This window comes from Lepeophtheirus salmonis, chromosome 4, assembly GCF_016086655.4.
Source record: "Lepeophtheirus salmonis chromosome 4, UVic_Lsal_1.4, whole genome shotgun sequence".
In the NCBI taxonomy this organism is placed as follows: domain Eukaryota; kingdom Metazoa; phylum Arthropoda; class Copepoda; order Siphonostomatoida; family Caligidae; genus Lepeophtheirus; species Lepeophtheirus salmonis.
Window position 1 is genome coordinate 20257181 of NC_052134.2, and position 14410 is coordinate 20271590.

The window sequence follows — 14410 nt, forward strand, 5'->3', positions numbered from 1 at the left end:
TCAGGGATAGAAACGTTTCTTGGCAATGTTGATATTTATAATATCTATATAACAACCAAGTTTTTTATTTATTTATGAGATCTGAACTCCAAGGTAAAGCTCCTTACATGATTTGATATCTACCTGGTACCGAAGAAAATTATGATAACACTATAACATTCTTAAAGGAGAATTGTAGACATATTGCAATATCCAATCATGCCCATATATTTGTGTATCTCAATCAGGTAAAGAATAAATCAAATGATCTTCCACGACGAAATCATCACAATTTCACGCATTCTAAAAGCAAATCATATTGTAGATTTAGAAGAACTTAATGTGATTAACATTTGCATTCATCTACTAGCAAGTAATATAGAGTTTCAGTTATAAGTATTTTAAAGACAATATTAGATTAAAGACTCGTAATGAAAAATAAGTTCCAATTGATGCCTTTGAAGTTTATCGTATTTCTAAATACTCGTTATCAACTCCGAAAATTGTATTATCTGATTTTTATTTATGTGATTTAGATTTAGCTGATTATGTAGATCTACTAGAAGAATTAGAAACATAAGTAGGAGCTAATATGATAAATCGATTTTTAACATATATTCCAGATAGTTAGGAAACAGAATGAGACGTTTATTTGGAAGCTAATAGTTTTTATGTTTATTATTACATCTAAATATTTTGCTAAGTTTTAGATTAAACTTTATAATACAATCTTAAAAAAATGACCAAAAAAAACTATAAATTTAGGTCTCAACCAATAAAAAATAAACTTTTACATCATTCAATTAGCATGACAGTCATCAATTTCTTTAATCAGGTTGATTTACATAATATTAAGTAGGTACAATGAAAATCTAAGGAAATCTATCAATCAAAAAAATATAATTTAATAATTATTATCTTTTATATAAAGACTACTTCATAAATTAAGACCACTACACAAATTTATCTAATTGCATTATTTTTAAAACATTATAAAGAACGTTTCATTATTTTTAAAGAAAAGGTTAAAAAACTATTGTTAGTTACACTATTATTAATTTTTTCTTTGAAATTAATAGTTAAGCATTAATTATTAATACAATTGCTTTAATATCATTAGCATAAGTTAAAGTTGGCAAATACTTTTATTTTCACTGCAGTTGAATGAATAGTGAATTAAAGACAATCGTAAAATGCATAAGTTGTCGTACTTCATTTTTATTATAGGATTGTAAATTTTAAGCCAAATTAACATGGCAACTCTAACTGTACGAAGAATGTTCTTGAGGAGAGCAGCTTAGCTTTGATGATTTTTCATTATTTAAGCTGAAATCAGCTGAAGGGGTAGGAAATAAACAGAAGTTTCATTCCATATTAAGTTAGTGTAGTGGCCAAAATTACTTTGTTGCTAATCCTTAATTATACTCATATGCTCTCTCCTCAATAATGAAAGTGTAATAATATCAGCTCAAGTAATTATAAAAACACTTCTCTCTCCGCTTGCCAATAACAATAACATAATCTATAAGCAGATATGTCATTTCACAAGGGTACCATATTTTTTTTATAGATGGTTGCATTGAACATGTATATTTAAAGAAAACTAACTCTCCACATACTTACTTTCAATCTTAAATCCATTTTGGATTTTAATTTTAAATAAAAATTGATTTATTTCTCAATATTTTAATTAATAAAATATTTTCTTAATTTGAAGGGATGATGTATTTTTTTTTATTGAGTTCCTGTTGTTAAATAACAGTTTTGGCTCTTAACAACTTTCAGAGTATAGGATCCGATTCCGACTTTGCTTTACTTATTTTATAATTAGTCTAACCCATTTGCACAGTCGTACACCTTATTTTACTTTTTTTAACAGGACAAGTCTGAACTATTTTAGTTCATTTTGTAAGCTAGTTTATATGTATCCAAAATCGCAATTTGTATTAAGATAAGGATAATATCACAAACAGAGGCTTTTTTAGTGTGAACAGTACCTGAGGCCATTTTTTTAATTCTTTTAAGCTCAAGTTTACCTCAGTGAGTTAATCAATTCTAGAAATATGGGCATCTAAAATTAGTAAGATAAAATATATCTTAAATTAAATATGCTCCTAAATTTGACTAGACCCTCACTTTAAACTTCAATATATCGCTCATTTTGGCAAAATTTGGTTTAACATGTTATTTTAAACATTAATTATAAACTTTAACTAATGCTGTGTAGTTTGTTCTTTAATTTATAATTATAATAAATATAACAAATTAACTTGCTCAGTTTTATCCAAATTATGTTTTATTTGTTAATAGATATATTTAACTAAAGTACATGTAGCAAACTTGTTGGTGAAGTCGTCTTTCGCCGAGTTGATCCTCATCTTTCTATCGGGGATATTATATGAACTCCCTTGTCTCGTAATTGGCTAATATAAATTTATTAAAATTTGAAAAAATATTGATAGGCCATATTGGGGCCATAGCTATCCTTTTTTTCTTTTTTTGATTAAAGAACCATTTATTTAATCGTTTCAGTATAAGAAATACGGACACCATAGGGATAAATTGATATTATAGATACGGTATAAAATTCCGACATTTAAAGTTCGAAGGAGATTTCAAAAAATAAAATACAAATATGTGTTTTGTTATAAAATAGAATGTACAACCACAATGACTATTTATACGACTGAAACAATAAATAAAGATAAGCACTGGCAAAAGAAGAAGCGAGTCATAAACCGGACTCTTAATCCTTAAAAGATTAAACCACCGAATTTGAGAAACATTACATTTTTACTCATGCAGTTGTTATTTTTTATTCCTTCGTTTAGAGGAATTTAGTAAAAAATGGCTTTTACTCTTTTTTCCCCAACAAATTATATTCTTATATTCCCCTCGCGTGGGAATAAAATTTCTGCTTGATTATTCCAGTCTTTAGAATTCCATGTTTAAACAAAACTTATATTATTATTATACTTATTAGTACTTATGTACCACGAGCTGAATTTTGCTGCTCGAGTATTTTCGAGTTTCTAAAATTAACACTCAGAAGTTACGACCTACAATCGTTATATTACCTTTATCACGGGTTCTTTATGGATAGGTTTGTTGAATAGAAGTATTATTTTTTTCCATTTATTAAATGATAGGGAATGACTACGATGGTAAATGATACTTAAAGCATACAATTTATCTACTACCTGTAGTACCTGTCAATGCTCAGAAATATGAGACGTCGATCAATATAAATTTTTCTTTAAAAGTATAAGTCCCAACAAATCCTCAAAGTTACTTTCCGTTTTTCATGAGCACACTCACACGTAGTTATTAAATACTTAATTATTTTTTCCTCAAGAATCAAAGAATAATACTTTTTTTTTTTTTAATAATTATATGTAAGTAGGTTTATTTACAGTAAGATGATCCTAACCCACATTTAAAGTGGATACAGAGGATTCAATCTTAGAATACTCTTCGAGGTCGTCTAGCCTCAGTTCCAAAAGTATGACAATTTTGTACTTGGCGTTATTAAAAGACCTGACAAAAAACTACAATTTGGTTTTTGTGCGATCAAAAATGTTTGAGCTACAATCAAAACGGCAAAGACTCATCTCCAACTCAGGTCATTGTCTTTGGCGTCGTAGAGTCCGACGGGAATAAGATGCCTCCATACTTCTTCAATTCCAACGAGAAAGTCAACATGGGCGTCTAATAGAAGGTGGGTACCATGTCTTGCCATAGTTGAAGAGTATGTTCCCAGGGACAAATATGTATTTACCCTAGACAGCGCCTCGGCACACATGTCTAAGAAGGTACAACATTTCTTTAGGGAGAACATGGCAGACTTCTGAACTTCGTCTTCACCCTACGTAAAAATGGCACAAATTAAAAATATGAAGAAGTGATAACAGTTTTTAAAATTTTCTAATTTTTGAGACCTCACCCTTTAACTTCGAGTCTTTACCTTTTTTGTATGAGTTCTTTTGTACAATAGGGATGTGTAATCACATGCCATCATACATGGAATGCACAGTCTTTTAGCTAAGAAACTCCCATTTTGTACAAGGGGTGCTAAAAACCAATTCAACAGTGAGGAATTGTGAAAGTAGTTCAATGAAAATGCCGCTATATATTCAAGCCACATAAACATGCAACTTTTCATTGTTCAGGTATTTAAAAAGGGGGTTGACCAATAGCCCCCTGGCATCTTTTGGAGTAGTATGACTCATCAATGAGTGTTGTATATTTCTTAGTTCCACCTTCTTTATGTAGTTAGGAGGGACTCCAACGCATAAACGACTTTGACTTACAGTACCGTTCTTTGCAAAATAGCATGCAAATTCGTTTCCTGAAAAATCTTAATGGACTTTGCGCCAATCGAGATATTGGGGCTGGCTCCCCATGAATCAGGAGTCGGCTCACCCCAAATGATGGATGTCTACATTTAAAGCAAAAATAGGATGACTTTTTTCGGGGGGATTGTTTTTTCTAAAAACAACAGGTTGTTTGGAAAAATTATTTTTTCTGAACCATAAAATCTGAAGAGCCGTTTGGGATCTAAAAGAGCCATCTCTTTTTATTGAGCCCAGTCGAAAGAGTGGGCTCTCTAAAAAGAGCCGGGACTTATTTTTGCTGTTATATTTAGAATTTATGTTTTTCCAGAGGCAACGCTATATTGACTTTTGTAAAATGGTGCCGTCGAACTCCACGACGTGGAGGACCATGGCCTGAGCTGGATGTTTGCTCCTGAAGATTCCCTCGAACTGAGTTCTTGATTCTGCTAAGATGTGATATTTTTTCCTGGTCTGAGCAACATCCACTTGTCGACTTTTGTACGGAGAAGATCGCTCACCTTCTGCCGTTTTACTTGTTACTCAGACATTTTTGATAGCACGAACAACACAAACATCAAATTGTAGTTTTTTGTCCGTCCCTTCGAATGGCACTAAGTACAAAATTGTCAGACTTTTAAAACTGAAGCTAGAAGGCCACGAAAAGGATTTTAATTTTTGAGTCTTCATTCTGTATATGCCAATAGGGATTTGACAATCGCCCGGGTAAAAACGAGTGCCGCGAAAACATAAGGATCTTAATACTTTTTTTAAAAATTTTATCTGTCGATGAGTGTTTGATGATTGTATGGGTAATACCTAGGTATGTTTTTACGTTGATGTACGGGTATTTTCCGGACTAATTAATACTTTATAGTAGACTAATTACTTTTTATTTTCATTCCATAATGAATTTTTTTTTTCATTGACTCATAATTATTAAGATATGTCTGAATACCAGAAAGTAAATAAAACTTTATCAGTATTGGAAAGAAAGCATTGGTTGATTATATTTTCTGACATAACATATGTATGTAAAAATGTAAAGAAAATACCTCCTCATTTTGTTTCTTCTACCTACTCCAATGCGTAACAATTTAATCTTCCATGTTCTGCAAAAGTAACAAAAGATTTTTTTTTTTGCAAAAATACGTTGATGCACAAAAAAAATTTGAGATAAGTAAATTATACAATTATTTTTTACTAGAAATGTTTTCTATTAGTATCTATAAAAATAAACGAGTGACCACTATTTTTAAATGAAATAGTATTAATGCGTTCATTTAAAGTATGAGTGTGAAGGATTGAAAAAAAAAAATCTTCCCTCTAAGTCTTTTTCAAACTCACCACAGGCAATTTCAAGATTTTTGCTAATTTTTGAATTAGGTTGCCCTCGAGATATATTTGGAAAATATTTCACTATGTTGACGTGGGAATGCATTATGTTTATAAACAAATATAAATAAACAACGTTTTTGCCTGATTCCTTGTTGAACTCGGAATATAATTGAGGATAATTTCTGCCTATGTTCTTGCCTTCTAAAAAGTAGTATATGTGTTTATTTCTTTCCATTCATGGTTTCTCGCAGCTAGTCTATTGAAAAGCTATGAAAGCTAATCTGATTTTCTCTAAAACAATCTTTAAATTACCAGGGTTATCGTCTTAATTTTCGGGGCTTTTTTTATTTTTTTTACATACTGGCAGGTTATAATTTATACAATTCTACTGATCACTCAAACAAATATAATAAGGGTATAAAGAAATATGACATTAGTATCAATAGGCATACATGTGCCTATTAGACGTGGGCGGCTAATATATTAGGAAAATATTCAATATCACAATATATTAGATAAGAAAATATTTTGATATCAATGCATGTCTTGTAGCTATGTACAATGTACAACTAAATAACAAAGAAATATTATTATTAAAGTAAAAACACTAAAAATGTTATAGTTATAAAAGCATTATTTATTTTTTTGATATATATATACAAAAATTGTGTAGATATAAAGTCTTAAACTGAAATAAATGTGTATTTGATATTACAAAGGAAACGATTTAATTTCTGGGGAATTTGCCTGATTGGTTTTATTTTATTTTTTAGTACCTTATGCATACAAGTATTACTTTGGAAAAATAAATATATATTTTTATCCATCACTAAATTAATTAATTAACAATTTTTCCTTTTCTATAAATAAGGTCAGCTTTTTCTTTGACTGTTACTATTTAAAATAGATCCTACTGGGATCGAGGTACTGATGTATTAAGAACGAGAATATACTAAATTGATATATAAATTAGTACTTGCAGCATCACAACATCATAAAAATATTTTACCGTCAATGACGCCACTCTCCAATCTTCTAAGCCATCTCTTATCCGTTTGAAGCAAATTTGGTCTTTATAAAAAATAACAAGAATAAAGTATATATATATATATATATAAAAATTATCAAAAATCTAATTTAGCCCTCACCCTCAACAAAGATTTCATGATTGTACTCTCAAAGTGCATGTAAACTACATTAGCTCACATTTTAGTCTTATATGTTTAGTCGAAAAAGCATGAAAAATTACCAAAATACCGATACCGTTTTTAATTATAGTAATCGATACAGAAATATTATCCTAAACAGCAATAAGAGACGTAATAAAAATAAACCCTTTCAAAAGTATGATAATGATAATATTATCAGTTGACAGCATACTTATTCTAGAGAAATGTTATTATTTACTTTTTCTATTCGCTTTTTCTGTTAGATCATTGCTCAACTTACAACAACAACAAAAAACGAAAATATAGTTATAGACTAAGCAGGGAGGATTCTAAAGTACTGCCTACAAAGCTATAAATAAAGTGTTGAAAAGAAGAACAAATGATCAATATTTGTTCAAGTATGTAAGCTTAGAAATAACTTTTGTCCATAAGGGTGTCGGATATGCTTGAATATTACTTTATAACCTACTATGCTACGCCCAACATTATTCACACTTTTAGCTTAATTAGTAAAGTAAATTCTGCAAAGGGGGAAAAAAGTAGAATACGTCATGAAAGAAAATACCAGAAAATGAAGAAAATTTATACACTTCAATTTATTTTGTAAAGTACTTAGTTGTCATCTAGGACTTTGGTAGAAAGACAGTCAGTAACCAAACTTGAGATGTAACTCATTTTTTGAATTGGGTGATTGGGGGAATTTACTATTGATATTACATCTAAAGTACACGATTACCAATGTTATCAAATTGCTGCAAATAGTTGCATAATATTTTGAAAAAAAAATCTCATATCTCGAAATAATTTTTATGTAGACCATGAGTAATCTGCCGAAGAATGAAAAGTGTGTCCCGTCTCCCTCACATTAATCCTTAGTAGCTCAATTATTTAAAAAAATCAAAGACAATTGCCAGTCAATCAGTAAAGCGAAGCCTGAATATGGAATTGTAAATAAAGAGGCGGCAAGGCCTGTTGAAGACATACGACAAAGCACCATTGACTTTGCAACAAACATCTCGAAAATAAATTTCCAAGGGACGATAATAGGGAATTCTTAGAGCTAGTGATAACATTTTTGATGCTGCTTCTAAGCGAGGAGTTAAATTTATTATACCTGGTGCAATGCACCATACCCACTGCCTATCAAAATTCTTATATATTCTTAAAATATGATTTTAGATTCACTTCCAGAGATGAACGAGGATTGCGAAATATATTTTTTTTAATAGTATAGAATGTATATCAAAGTTTGGATCAATGCATCTAAGGCCACGGAAGCTCCTTACGACGACCTTAATTTAATGAAGTAATTAATAAAATAATCAACTATTAATAGTCAAATTTCAAAATCGATCTCATTCAAACTTTCTTGTACATGTCGGAGGAACTTGTAGAATTTGTATTTTTTGATGATTTGAGTTAGTTTTTCATCCTAAAGTCGGATGCTGAGCTCTTTAAAAGTAAATAATGGAGAGTAACAAAAGTTCTAGGAGAAATGTGTACATAAAAATTTAGATGACTTTAGCACAGATAAAAAATAATTTTTATGAAAATTTAAGAGCTTCTTAATTGATTTTTAGAAGCTGATCCTGCATCTTGAAATGATACGGATGATTTCAAGTAGGAGTAAGAAATAATTTTGTCCCTCAATGTTATTATTTATCTTACGGAAAGGGAAGTTGCGTTCATACAAGAATATAGTGGTTTGTTAACGAATGACGAATCTCAGCTCAAAATTATAATACTAGTAATTGAAGACAATGGAAGATTGAATCCTGAGTCAAAGAAGATAACTTTAAAAACCATACAAACTTTGTGAATCGTATTGTATTTTGTTATCAAAAGGAACTCCTTTGAACCTTAAATTCTTTACTTTTTCACAAAAAGGGATTTAATTTGTACCCTAATATATATATATATATAAATTTTTCAACAGCAAGGTCTTAATTTATAATAATTGGATGAATGAAAATAAAAATAAATACATAAATGAAAAGTTGCATGTGTATAAAAATATCATTCAACATTATAGTTAAAAATTAATTTCCATCTAAATACCTAAAAAAACAAAAAAAATAAAAGAATCACAAAGTAATCAATACAAAGCTTCAAATATTGACACATACAATATAAGATTATAAAAATCGACTAAGAAATAGATAAAGAAACCTTTTTTTTTATGTATAAGAAATAAAAAAATGTCATTACTAATATGAATGATAAAAAACAAACAATCTTTTTACAAAAAGTTACATTCTAACTTAATTTTTTTTTTTTGTAATGCATTCTATACTGTCTACAATTTTCTGTGCATCTGTGGACTTTCTGATGAAAAACATTTATATTTTACTGCTGTAGTAATCATTATTCCCCAAATATTGTATGGCTTGATAAGTTTTTTTTCCGTCAATTTATGTGCCACATAACCTTTGACGTTAATGTCGTCAACATTGAATGACATTTATTCTACGGTATTATTTACAGGACTAAAAATAATGCCAAATAACATAGTAGCTTTTGAAAAATTAGCCTGTGTTTCTTTCAAATTCAGCTTTAAAAACTTATTGACTATCCATAAAGTAGGACAATAAAAAAAGGCGTTCAGTGCATGATTGTACATTTTTCCACAGTCTTTGCATGGCTTAAATAAACTTATGATATTATTCAATATCTGTAACTAAGAAGTGAATTTTCTCCTGTAATAAATTCCCTTCATTGAACAAAGTATTTTATTCTTCAATGATACTGGTAGATTTAACTATGATATATACTTTTTTTAAATGGTGCTCTGTTCCGCAGACTTCACAACCCCATAAAGAAATGTAATATACTATTGCATCAAAGGTGGTGTTTTTTTTATGTTCACTAAATAGCAAATTTTCCTCTATTAAAATAGGAATGTAGTTTTAAATTGTTACCATTAAGGGTATATTTAACCAGGGCAATGATTTAAAAGTCCTCAGGCCTGAATTTTTTTGAAGAACTCTCTTCTACGTCGGTTTTGTTGTATGATATTAATAGTACTATTATTGTCAAATCTTAGAGTACTACACCAAACAATTATTTGTACAGCTACAAATTCACTAGATATCGCACTGATGAAATAATTGGAGATAACAGAAGCAAACAAAAGAATGCCATATTATTTTTGTAATATCAACAAATAACTTTCCATATATCTTTGAAGAATATCTGCTAATAAAGACAATCCTCCTCACAATTGATTGAACGGCCCTTTAAAGGCGGAACTATATCTGTTATAGAAAAGTATTTTCAGCCAAACTTTTTCTTATTCTATGACTTTTTTAATTAATGAGAGAATAGCCGACCCTAAATTAACTATATGCTAAAAAAGCTAGGTATTAAATAGATCGATGATCTAATGATTGTATCAGCCAAATTTCATTTTATTCCGACCAAAAATATTTTTTTTTACTATCAAACGGATATTTTTAATACCACCATCAATTTTTGGACATATTGTAGTGATTCTATTACTCTTTGAGTTTCAACAGGACTTTACAAACAACTCCCAGATATAAAATTGATGATGTTGTGTTTTATATATTGTGTTTTTATATTATTCGCGTCAATAGATTTAATTTGATAGCAAAGATGACTGGTTTAAAAAAAAAAAAAAAAAATGTTATGATTTTGTATGCATAACATGGCTTAATAAAATATATAAGTGCCTTAGTGGCCTTTAAAGACTACCTACGATTTGGATTATTTTTTGCACGTACATTCAAGGACAAGGTCTCACATCTGAAAGAATGGGTAACAAAATCTAAGAAAATTTTAAAAATCAACGAACGTTCGATGCCTCCGAATTTATTTGGATTAATCAAATGATAAAAAAAAAGAAACTTTACTTATTCGAAAATAAACATTGAAATTAGGTTTTGTAGATTCTTTGAAGAAAATAATAAATTAATAAATCTTTATACTTTATAAGTATAGGAACTTCCATTAATCTACCTATTTTATAAATAAATAAGTATTAAAGCTTTTATTGGGCCTACTTTTAAAATCACGATTAATTGAAGTAATGTACATTCCTCAAACTTTTTTATTGTAATTTTGGACCAGCTGATTTGGAAAGCCTAAGGATTATTAAATAGGGCATAGTCTTGTGTATAATCTATCATGGTTTTTTGTGATATTAAGTTTATATGAGAAAAAAAAATCATTTCTTCTAATTTTCTCATTCTTCCTTATGTACCACTATTATTAAATAAATATTGATGAATCATTACTTAATTTCATGTACACTAAATTAATTTTGATTTATACTAAATTGATAGTAAAATGTTCGAATAGCTGTATAGTTAAAGAGCATTGGTTGTATAGATCGCTGTGGTAACTAAAATAATCCAATTTAAAAAAAGAGGACTATTTTAACTTAAATCAGAACTTAAGCGTATCATAGATTGCATAAAATAATAGCTATGGGATCCTTAATATAGTAATACTAGGAAAGTAAATATTATAATGAATATAATTGTCAAAATATTACCTTAGACGAGCGTGATACCTTTTTTTATTTACAACGTAAAGAGGGTTTTTCATTTTCCAAAGCTGTTATTATTCTTGAGGATGAATCATAAGTATTAAGTACATGAGCTTATTTATAATGAAGAGTTAGGGAATAAGTGTAATTCTTTGTTAAATTCGGAGTAGAATTGAGGATTTACATCTGAGTCATTTCTGTTTATTTACTTGATAATAATTGAGATTTGTGTTTATTTCCATCCTCTCACTGCTACTTTCAGCTGATATACTTTAATTACAGTGAAGCTGCTCCCCTTCCAAACATTTTTCAAATTGTCAGGGTGACATGTTCAATTTTCTTAAAATACCAACCTGTCCTATTTGTACAACTATTGTAATTAACCAGGTATAAAGGATTAAAGCTTGAAAAAATGTGATAACCTACTTCATTGACTGATTAAACTATTTAGATAATTTATTTACTAATAAATTATACTTAAAATGTGTGAGGTATAAACATGAGAAAATTCTTTTGGTTCATCTGTAAGAATTGATAACTCTGTATTTGAATAGGTTACGAGTCAAATATTTACAATGTTACCAACTATAAGGTTCAGTGAACAAATTGAATATTTTTGTACCAGAACATACTACACCTGCCAATTCATTACCTGTAGTAGTAGTTGGATTGGGGGAAAAAACAAAATAATTGTAGACTATAGAAGATTGATTATTTCTAAATTATTACATTATTATTGAAAAAGATATTTTCTATTAGAAATAATACATTACCCTTTTCGTATAAAATGTTGAGTTAGATAAATAATAAGAACACATAAAAAAACATTATTTGAAATTCTGAATTTGTCAATAACTCAGATAGGGACTAAATTTTAATCACTGCTTCAAATTGCTGGATAAATTCTTTAGTGAGACAGGATCTGCAACAATGAGAGAATATCAATTGTAAGGTTATAATCGTTTCCTCAAAATTTTTATTCTTGATTATTTCAATCTGAGACGGAACAAATGGAAGGATAGACAAGCCTTCATTTACCCAGCGACTACATTCTTTTTTATACTTGAGACAATTAATTTTAATAAAAAAAAAATTAGGGACGCATTTAAGATGAAAATAGATCGAAGGTTGGATAGTAGTGCTTCAATTGTTAAAAGGTACTTAAGTAGACTAGGGATCTTAGATTTTAACGGAGATCCTTTAACAGTACTGTGAAACAATTTTACTTCTTATGAACAAAAGTGGTTACAAAATCGAATAGCTATATTCTCACTCCACACTAATAAATCAACAGTGGAAAATAAATACTGCCCTTTCTGGCCTAGGTGACGGAAAATTCCTAGCACTTCTTCTTATGTTTGTCTGGTTTGCAATTAATTAACAGAGTAGAAGAAATGATACAGAAACAATGAAGCGGCAGAATCACGAAGGCTAATTGGCTAGCGTCAAAGACGCCAAGTCACCCAAAAAATATCAAAATAGTAGCCTTGATAGCAAAAATACAGACAGTTTAGTTCTGGCAAAACTAATAGAAAGGCAATAAGTCAAGGAACGGAGAAGATGCTCAAGAGATCAATATCACCCGTGAAAGGTTTTGATGAGAATTGATAGTGATAGTGGTGTTCTGAAGAATGAATATTCTATTCCTCAGCTTGTTGTCATTATTATTTAACTCCTGAGTAATTAACTTATTTTCTTAATAGACTCAATTTTTCTCAAAACCTGATTAAACATTCATGTGTACTCATAAAAAGACGGAAATTAATCTTGAGGATTTGTTGCAGAGTTATAATTATAAGTACTTCTTGGACTCTGAGTGGAATGGAGGATTGACATCCGATTAATTTTTACTAATGTCCTTGCTTATGTCTTTCTCCCACGTTACAGCTGATTTTAGCTGATATAATGAAACGTCATGAGAGCTAAGCTGCTCTTTTCCAGAACCATCTTGAAATTATCAGGGTTATCATGTTTATTTTTTTAATATCCCCAAAATACAAATGATTCAATAAATATATATGTATAAAGAACTCGAAAAGTAACGCTTCTGCCAAATATAATGTGGGAGCAACAGAAAAAAGTGCAATTTTACCGTTTTGAAATTTGAGTTTTAAACTTTTTTTATTCAGATATAAGTTTAATTATCTATGGCATTATTGTTAGATGATAATGTAATAAGCTCTACTTTTAATTTATATTGTTTATTGTTCGTAAATAAATTTAAGTTTGTATTGTAAAAAAATTATTAAATGAAGTTTCATCCCCCAAAAAATTATTGTAGGAATTTCATGATCAATTAAGAATTTACACAGGAGTTGTAGCAAGAATATGATAGAAACAATATGTTAACAAAATAGTTTTTGGTGGATAAACAACCTATTCAAGAAACAGAAGGGGTTATGAACAGTAACTTTGTATAATTAGTTAATCATGTCACTCTGAGAATCACTTTTTAATCCCTAAGTTAAATAAAGCTGTACTTCAATCATAAAATTTGTTCATAAAACTCCTTTTCTTAAGTTTTTGGCAATTTCATTCGTTAATACATAATCTTTACTAAATACTCTATCAATGAGCCAATCCTGCAAAATTGGGCTGTATTTTTGCAAAAAAAAAAATAATAATAATATAGGTCTTCTTTCTTAAAGGTACATAAATCTATGTATCTTGGAACTTTAAATGGGAGTAACTCCCATATTCCTCCGTAATTTCATCATGTAAAATGTCAAGAACATAATTTGTGAGAACCATTTATCAACAAATAAAGATCCATTCAAGCAAAAATTTACGTTACATATAACTTTCAGTAATAGAATTTGCTTATTTTTTAATAAATATAAAAATAGTTATTTACTAAAAAATTGTCAACCAGTTTGATTTTTTTAATAGATTATTATTTGATATTTTTAATTAAAAAACGTGATTATTGTTTTATAAATATAAAAATAGCCATTTACTAACAAATTGTAAACCAGTTTGCTTTTTTTTTAAATGGATTATTATTCCTTAAATTACTCCTATATTAATTTTTTTAATTAAGAAATTTGCATATATAAAAAGTTGTAGAATGTATAACCTGCATG